Here is an 8,849-nt window from a genome sequence, read left to right on the forward strand (position 1 = left end):
ACCGATTTAAAAGGGGAAATTACTCTTATTTGGATATAGATAGAGCAGAGTTAAAAGTAATTCATAGGTTTTTAGCTAATTCGATTACACAAAGAGGTAAGAATAAGGAAAAGGTAAATGAACAGGATTTGTTTTACCATATGTGTATTCGAGACCCACAAAGCGCTGTAAGTATACCTTATTGTGTGGGTTATTATTTATCAGCTATGGTTAGGGGGATGAGACCGCATAGCATAATAGGAGGTGGTATATTTATTACTTTGATTGCTGAATATCTCGGTGTGGATATAAGTCGGGGGGATTACTAATCGAAGAACCAGAACCCCGAGATACAATAGGTTTAAATGTATACCATGGTGCGAAAGTTTTGAAGAGGCGAAATAACGCCGCAGTACGATATAATGGTAGACATCCACAGGTTGAGAGAAACCAACAGCAAGGTAATGTAGGAGGGGGAAATGAAATGGCAGAAATGCAAAGGTTTATAGCTTCACAAGAGTATGAAAATGCTAGACATAGAGCATTTGAAGATTGGCAAGTTCATCAAAACCAAATCATAGCTTATTGCCAACATATAGGTAGAAACTATATTCCTACTCCATCGCCCATATTCCCTCCCTGGTCTATAGAGATCCAACCATCGTATCCTACGTATAACCCAGCCGAAGCATTTTATAGCACATATGGTTATGCATGGAACCCCTTCTGGTATCAGTATCATCCCTAGTCTACTTAGTTTTTTTTTTATTTTTATTTTTATTTGTAATGTTGATAAATTTAATACTTATGTTGGATTTGTAATAGTTTTATTATTTTCTAAATTTTATTATTAGATTTTAATAATTTTTGAATGTGGGGTAATATACCAAACTTCAAATATATATATATATATATATATATATATATATATATATATATATATATATATATATATATATATATATATATATATATATATATATATATATATATGTTTTCAGTTTATCTTATGTACACAACAGGGTAAAACAACGCATTTTCAAAGACTGGCATTAAGTTCAGCAAAAGCAACTAATTTTGACGACAAGATGCAAAATATATGTGAAATAACAACAAGACGGAATGAACAAATGATATGCACCATTTATCATTCAGCAAACAAACGCCAATATGTTTGGAAACTTTGGTAAAATTTAATCATTTTCACACAAATCACCCTCAATAATTTAAATTGTTACTGATTTCTTGCAAATGAGGGCATTGCAAGATCTTAAGTGTGGGAAGGGGTTAAATTCTTTCGGATTTTAAAATTTTTACTTTATACACTTGGTTACCATTAAAAATACTAGTAAAGCAGTAGTTGTATTAGAATCTAGTGCTCTCTGATAATAAAGAACAGCCCTAGTCTTATATACTGACTACCCAATTCTAGTAAAAATTTTCAAAATTTTCAATTAAATGAACTCAAAATCATGTTTATACATATTTATGAATGATAAAACTAGGTTTTAACACCGAAATTATTGTTACCTCGGAAAGGACATAAATTGAAAAACAAACCAAAATGTTAAAATTCATTTAAAATGGAATAGAGGACAATAAAAAGGAAAATAAAAGCCAAGTGTGGGAAAATTTACCAAGATATTTTAAACATCTGTCACATACTTTTGCTTTGGACTAAACTAAACTGTTTTACCCGATGAAAGAAAAGAAGAGATGGATCTACACGATGAATCAATTCCATCGTTAAAAGGAAGTAAAGTCTTTCGAAAAAGAAACGCGCTTCTTGATTTAGGTCAGGAAGTTGTCATCCAGACCAGCTGTAGGTTGACGAAAAATCTAGAAAAGTCATCACTAAAATCAGCAGGAAATCCACGGACCTCAGCATTAAACAGGGTCGCCAAGTGGTCAGATTTATCCTAACCATGAGAAGGATTTATCTCGTACAATGGTAGGGCACCATGCAAATTAGCTGGATAAGACTAATGAATCAGATCCCCAGAAAGGATAATCTCCTTAAAAGATCAAAAATCAGCTTTTAAGCCTGATATTACTCAATCCTTGAGATTGACCTTAAAGATTGAGAATTACAAACTCATGGAATTCATTGATATCTAAACTCGAGCCTGAACGAGAAAATATTTTGATCAAAATTACAAACCGATTTGTTTTCTAAAAACCCATTTTCAATACGTTCATTACCATTGAACGTAAAATCTTAGGAATTCACCTGGAATTCATTAGGTCACCTGAACCAAATCGGGTGTCAACCGTAAGAACGGTGGTTGCATAGCATGGTCAAAGACAGGACCTTGTGCCAGACCGACAAATTAAAAGGGTGAGCTTTACTATTGCTCCTACAAAGGATAGTAATTGCATCTGACACGTTATAGACCATAATTAAAAGCATGTCAGAGGACATTGCCTTAATAGTTGCTGGTTCAATGCTTTCCTTTACAACCGGATGGTAGTTTACCGAAAGGTAATATACGGGATAAGTAAACTGGACGTGTTGCTTTCCTAATACAAGGTTAGCAAGTAAGTGACACAAAACCGCAAGTTTTGAGCTAAAATTTTCAAATCTGAAACCCACCAAACCCACAAAAATAATTTGCAAACACCGGTGAAGGGTTATTCTGGAAAACTTATCTAGGGTAAAAACTAGATTTAATTTTCAAAAGATCAAATGTTTTCATAAAGATCCAATTTCCTTAATGGATCTAAATTTTTATAATCATGTGGGACTGTAAACCATATCGTTACTACCATTGTTTATACCGCTGTATAGAAATCACTGATGTACAAAGTGTGAAGATTAAAGAAGTGATTATAGTATTTCAAGACTATATTGCTTGAGGACAAGCAACGCTCAAGTGTGGGAATATTTGATAATGCTAAAAACGAACATATATTTCATAGCATTATTCCCCAAGAAAGAAAAGCTTTTAGTTGCAATTGTTCTATTTACAAGTGATATTCGTTTAAATATTAAAAGGTGAAGACAAAAGACAGATTCGACGAATTGAAGACGCAAATGACCAAAAAGCTCAAAAGTACAAAATACAATCAAAGAGGTTCCAATTATTGATAAGAAACGTCTCAAAATTACAAGAGTACAAGATTCAAAACGAAAAGTACAAGATATTAAATTGCACGCAAGGACGTTCAAAAATCCGGAACCGGGACCAGAGTCAACTCTCAACGCTCGATGCGACGGACTAAAAATTACAAGTCAACTATGCACATGAATATAATATAATATATAAATAATTCTTAAAAATTATATATATATTATATTATTATTTAAAATCGTCGGCAAACAAAGAGCCAAGGCTGAATGAGCTGTAAAAACGAACTTCGCGACTCGCGGAGTTTGAAGAAGAAAAGGGCCGCGAGTCGCGGAGCCCCAAATGTTGAAACTGCCTATAAAGCTCGCGCATTCTGATCGTAAAAAAATATCCAATATATTAATCTCTCTATCTATATACGTAATATTCATATTTATAATTTATATTTTAATTTTAATTTTAATTTTAATCCTAATAATAAGGGTATGTTAGCGAATGTTGTAAGGGTGTAAGTTGAAATTCTGTCCGTGTAACGCTACGCTATTTTTAATCATTGTAAGTTATGTTTAACCTTTTTAATTTAATGTCTCGTAGCTAAGTTATTATTATGCTGATTTAAAACGAAGTAATCATGATGTTGGGATAATTACTAAAATTGGGTAATTGGGCTTTGTACCATAATTGGGGTTTGGACAAAAGAACGACACTTGTAGAAATTAGACTATGGGCTATTAATGGGCTTTATATTTGTTTAACTAAATGATAGTTTGTTAATTTTAATATAAAGATTTACAATTGGACGTCCCTATAAATAACCATATACACTCGATCGGACACGATGGGCGGGATATTTATATGTACGAATAATCGTTCATTTAACCGGACACGGGAATGGATTAATAGTCACTAGAATTATTAAAACAGGGGTGAAATTATGTACAAGGACACTTGGCAATATTGATAACAAAGTATTAAAACCTTGGGTTACACTCAGTCGACATCCTGGTGTAATTATTAAACAAAGTATTAAAATCTTGTTACAGTTTAAGTCCCCAATTAGTTGGAATATTTGACTTCGGGTATAAGGATAATTTGACGAGGATACTCGCACTTTATATTTATGACTGATGGACTGTTATGGATAAAAACCAGACGGACATATTAAATAATCCAGGACAAAGGACAATTAACCCATGGGCATAAAACTAAAATCAACACGTCAAACATCATGATTACGGAAGTTTAAATAAGCATAATTCTTTTATTTCATATTTAATTTCCTTTATTTTATATTTAATTGCACTTCTAATTATCGCATTTTATTTTATTGTTATTGTATTTAATTGCACTTTTAATTATCGTACTTTTTATTATCGCAAGTTTATTTTATCGCACTTTCATTTATCGCAATTTCATTAACGTTATTTACTTTACGCTTTAAATTAAGTCTTGTATTTATTTATTATTTTACATTTGGTTTTAACTGCGACTAAAGTTTTAAAATCGACAAACCGGTCATTAAACGGTAAAAATCCCCCTTTATAATAATAATATTACTTATATATATATTTGTATTTTTAAAAGTAAACTAATATAGCGTTAAGCTTTGTTTAAAGATTTTCCCTGTGGAATGAACCGGACTTACTAAAAACTACACTACTGTACGATTAGGTACACTGCCTATAAGTGTTGTAGCAAGGTTTAAGTATATCCATTCTATAAATAAATAAATATCTTGTGTAAAATTATATCGTATTTAATAGTATTTTCTTGTAAAATATAAAGCTATTTTATATACACCTCGCACGACATCAGAACTCATTTATAAAAGCTTTTTCTTCATATTAGCGTTTTATAAGTTTAAATTCGGGTACTACCTACCCGTTAAGTTCATGCTTAGTAGCTAATATACAATTCAACTACTAAAATTCCATATGAAAAACTGATTATAATAATATATCACATACAAATATTCTTCAAACTTACAACTTCGCTATATTACATATAACATGAAATATAGTACACTATGATACATGACAGTTTTGAAGATAAATCTAGTTAATACGCAAGTTGTTCAGCAAAGGAAATAAAGACACGTAATTCATAAGTCCAAAAACAAGTCATGCATTCTGGTTTTACTAAGACGACTTCCCATCCTTGCTCTTGTAGAAGATAACCGTTATGACCATTGGCTAGGCAGCATGTTGTAATGTCGTCAAAAGGATGAGGGTTTCGTAATGTCCAACAGCCCCGTAATAATCTAAAAACCTTGTTTCTCACCCCAACTACTGAATCCGACACTTGTGGGAAGGTCTTATTTAAAAGCTGCAATCCGATGTTCTTTTTCTCACTTTGGTAAGAAGCGAACATCACTAACCCGTAAGCATAACATGCTTCTTTATGTTGCATGTTAGAAGCTCTTTCTAATTCATGAAATCCTATGTTGGGATATGCTGAGTCAAAATAGGTTCATAACCCGTAGCGTAAAATTGCATTTGGGTTCCCCGCATTTAACGCTTTAAAGAAAACACGGCGTAACTTACAGTCTCCCCAATGTGATATACCCCACCTATCAAAGGAAAGCCTTTTGTAAACTAAGGCATTTCTGGAAAGTCTTTCAAATGTTTGACAAGTTAATTTTTCCATAATTAATTGTACTGATGAATTCTGACTGACTCTAGACAAGATTTCCTCAATCATATCCTCTGGTAGATCTTCTAAAATATTCGGTTGTCTACCCTTAACGTCCATTTTGTTTTTATACTGTAAAATAGACAAGGATTAGATTCGTAAAAGATAATTAACAAACAAAATAAGCAATTTTTACATAGAACATAAAAGTACAAGCACACTACAATACATATAATATACAACATGATTACAACCCTCTAATCTGAATCAGTGGTTTCTTCTTCTTCGGACTTGGTTCGTTTTCCTAATTTTCTAGGAATATATGGTGTTCCTCTAATACGAGCCGTTGTTTTCCACAATGGTTTAGAAAAACCTGGTGGTTTAGAGGTTCCCGGGTCATTGTTACATTTTAGGAAATACGGATGTTGCCGATACATATAAAGTTCATCGGGGTTGGAACCGGGTTTCTCTATTTTTATACCTTTCCCCTTATTATTTTCTTTCGCTTTATTAAATTGGGTCGAGGTAATTTCTATAACATCATCAGAATCCTCATCGGGATTCGATTCATCAAAAAATTGGTAATCTTCCCAATATTTTGCTTCCTCGGTGGAAACACCATTGACCATTATTAACTTTGGTCCATTGGTTGAGGATTTTCTTTTATTTAATCGATTTACTATAGGTATCAATATTTCTTCCTCCGGAACCTTTTCTTCTTCCGGTTCCTCCTCTTCTGGTTCCTATTCTTCCGGTTCCTCTTCTTCCGGTTCCTCTTCGGAAATTTGTGAATCTTCCCAAAATATATTCGACTCTTCATTATTATTAGGTGAATCAATGGGATTTGTACTAGAGGTAGACATCTATCATACAATATCAAACACGTTAAGAGATTAATATATCACATAATATTATTTACATGTTAATAATATATAGTTTCCAACAAAAAAATGTTAAGCAATCGTTTTTGAAGAAAACACGGTCGAAGTCCAGACTCACTAATGCATCCTAACAAACTCGGTAAGACACACTAATGTAAATTTCTAGTTCCCTAAGACCAACGCTCGGATACCAACTGAAATGTCCCGTTCATATTGATTATAAACATTCCATATTAATTGATTTCGTCGCGAGGTTTTGACCTCTATATGAGACGTTTTTCAAAGACTGCATTCATTTTGAAAACAACCATAACCTTTATTTTATCGATAAAGGTTTAAAAAGCATTACGTAGATTATCAAATAATGATAATCTAAAATATACCGTTTACACACGACCATTACATAATGGTTTACAATAAGAATATATTACATCAAAAATACGTTTCTTGAATGCAGTTTTTACATAATATCATACAAGCATGGACTCCAAATCTTGTCCTTATTTTAGTATGCAACAGCGGAAGCTCTTAATAATCACCTGAGAATAAACATGCTTAAAAACGTCAACAAAAATATTGATGAGTTATAGGTTTAACCTATATATTATCAAATCATAATAATAGACCACAAGATTTCATATTTCAATATACATCCCATACATAGAGATAAAATTCATTCATATGGTGAACACCTGGTAACCGACATTAACAAGATGCATATAAGAATATGCCCTATCATTCCGGGAAATCCTTCGGACATGACATAAACGAATTCGAAGTACTAAAGCATCCGGTACTTTGGATGGGGTTCGTTAGGCCCAATAGATCTATCTTTAGGATTCGCGTCATTAGTAGATCGGTTTACTAATTCTTAGGTTACCAAGCAAAAGGGGCATATTCGGCTTCGATCATTCACCCATATAATGTAGTTTCAATTGCTTGTGTCTATTTCGTAAAACATTTATAAAACTGCATGTATTCTCATCCCAAAATATTAGATTTTAAAAGTGGGACTATAACTCACTTTCACAGATTTTTACTTCGTCGGGAAGTAAGACTTGGCCACTGGTCGATTCACGAACCTATAACAAATATGTACATATATATCAAAGTATGTTCAAAATATATTTACAACATTTTTAATATGTTTTACTGTTTTAAATTTATTAAGTCAGCTGTCCTCGTTAGTAACCTACAATTAGTTGTCCACCATTAGATGTACAGAAATAAATCGATATATATTATCTTGAATCAATCCACGACCCAGTGTATACACGTCTCAGGCTAGATTACAACTCAAAGAATATATATTTTTGGAATCAACCTCAACCTTGTATAGCTTACTCCAACATTACTACATATAGAGTGTCTATAGTTGTTCCAAATAATATATATACATGGGTCGATATGATATGTCAAAATATTTGCATACGTGTCTATGGTATCCCAAGATTACATAATATATTAGAATACATGTATAATACAATATAAGTTAGCTAGGATATGATTTGTATAGAATTGTTACAATATTTCCCGTAGATACAACAATCAAAAAATATCCAATCTTGTTTTACCCATAACTTCTTCGTTTTAAATCCGATTTGAGTGAATCAAATTGATATGGTTTCATATTGAACTCTATTTTATGAATCTAAAATAAAAAGTATAGGTTTATAGTCAAAAATGTAAGTTACAAGTCATTTTTGTAAAGGTGATCATTTCAGTCGAAAGAACGACGTCTAGATGACCATTTTGGAAAACATATTTCCACTTTGAGTTTAACCATGATTTTTGGATATAGTTTCATGTTCATAAGAAAAATCATTTTCCCAGAAGAACAACTTTTAAATCAAAGTTTATCATAGTTTTTAATTAACTAACTCAAAACAGCCCGCGGTGTTACTACGACGGCGTATATCCAGTTTTACGATGTTTTTTATGTTTTTCGATTTTAAATCATTAAGTTAGCATATCATATAGATATAGAACATGTGTTTAGTTGATTTTAAAAGTCAATTTAGAAGGATTAAATTTTGTTTGCGAACAAGTTTAGAATTAACTAAACTATGTTCTAGTGATTACATGTTCAAATCTTCGAATAAGATAGTTTTATATGTATTAATCGAATGATATTATGAACATCATTACTACCTTAAGTTTAGTATGTAAACCTACTGGAAGTGACAAGAAATGATCTAGCTTCAAAGGATCTTGGATGGCTTGAAAGTTCTTGAAGTAGAATCATGACACGAAAACAAGTTCAAGTAAGATTATCACTCGAATTAAGATA

Source organism: Rutidosis leptorrhynchoides, chromosome 1, assembly GCF_046630445.1.
Source record: "Rutidosis leptorrhynchoides isolate AG116_Rl617_1_P2 chromosome 1, CSIRO_AGI_Rlap_v1, whole genome shotgun sequence".
NCBI classification, from domain to species: Eukaryota; Viridiplantae; Streptophyta; class Magnoliopsida; order Asterales; family Asteraceae; genus Rutidosis; species Rutidosis leptorrhynchoides.